This window comes from Hibiscus syriacus, unplaced genomic scaffold (assembly GCF_006381635.1).
Source record: "Hibiscus syriacus cultivar Baekdansim isolate YM2019G1 unplaced genomic scaffold, ASM638163v2 tig00002237_pilon, whole genome shotgun sequence".
Taxonomy (NCBI): domain Eukaryota; kingdom Viridiplantae; phylum Streptophyta; class Magnoliopsida; order Malvales; family Malvaceae; genus Hibiscus; species Hibiscus syriacus.
The window spans coordinates 19,708,562-19,709,790 of record NW_024061918.1 but is presented as its reverse complement, the minus strand read 5'-3'; the positions used below and the strand labels follow the sequence as shown (position 1 = coordinate 19,709,790).

Below are 1,229 nucleotides of genomic sequence, written 5' to 3'. Positions count from 1 at the left end.
TTGGATTGGCAATATATGAATTCTTCAATAAAGACTAGAATGATTTCTGAAATTTGCATTGTATGTGTTGCCAAAAGTATCATGATTCCTTTGATAATTCTATACATAGTAGATAGACTATGAATTTTGGGGGTGGTCATCGCCACTACATATGCAAGTGATAAGATATGATGATTTATCTTCATAAATTCCTCCTGATTTGTGCAATTTATTCACCATTTCAGTCAATGCTGAAATCTAAGATGTCATATAGTTGAAAGCTTTAGAGTCCACTGCTGCAGCACTACGCCGACCAAACATGTTGCATATATTAGGATATTGGAAATCATTGGTGGAGATTCTTTTGAGGATAACATATGCTTCATTGTATGTCTTATCCAGCAAAGCTACTTTTTTTGAAGCATCCACCAGCATACGAGTGTGCATATTTAACCCGTTATAAAACATCTCCATTTGAGTCCAATGTGGGAATCCATGTATAGGTCACTTTCGCAACAATTCTTTAAATCTTTCCCATGCTTCATACAAGCTTTTATCTTCTAACAACTTGAATGAAGTAAAATCATTTCGAAGCTTAGCATTCATATAAGGTGGGTTAAACCGCAATAAGAATTTCTACACTAATTAATTCCATGATGCTATAGCACCTGGTGTCAGTGAACTCAACCAAACACGTTCTTTATCATACAATGAATAAGGAAATACCTTCAGCTTCAATGCCTCCTCTAGAACACCTTGCTGAATAAAAGGAATCCCAACCTACACAAATGCTCTCAAATGAGGCCTAGGATTTTCAACAACAGATCATCCATACTGTCACATAGATTACCGCATTTGGAACATAATTGGCTTTAATTCGAAATTCACAACATTAATAACTGGCCTTACGATGGTCGCATTTAGATCATCTAATGTCGGCACCACATGCTCATGAATAGGGTGATTACGATCATCCAATTTCCGATATGGTTGTCAGCTGGCAACTCATCATTCTCCCCATTTTGCAACTGGGGTAAAATACAATTCCCTTGTCCAGCCATAGCAACTTCATGCTGACACCTCAGAAATGTTCTTTCAAATTGATAGACCAAATATCTCTAATTCTTCGTTGCTTCAGGGCATACACTAGTAAAAATAGAAACTAAGAATACCTACAAACGAAAACAAACAAGAAAGCAAAATTAAAAGAACTCTAAATCAAACCGATGCTCACTGGTAACGATGCCAAA

At 36.4% G+C, this 1,229-nt stretch overlaps 1 non-coding gene across 1 annotated transcript; it reads left to right on the top strand.

The window, feature by feature from the left end:
• The first annotated feature begins 469 nt into the window (after window positions 1-469).
• LOC120143638 lies at window positions 470-576 on the top strand. The gene has a single exon (XR_005517959.1). It is a non-coding gene; the product is annotated as a small nucleolar RNA R71 (small nucleolar RNA).
• Window positions 577-1,229: the final 653 nt, after the last annotated feature.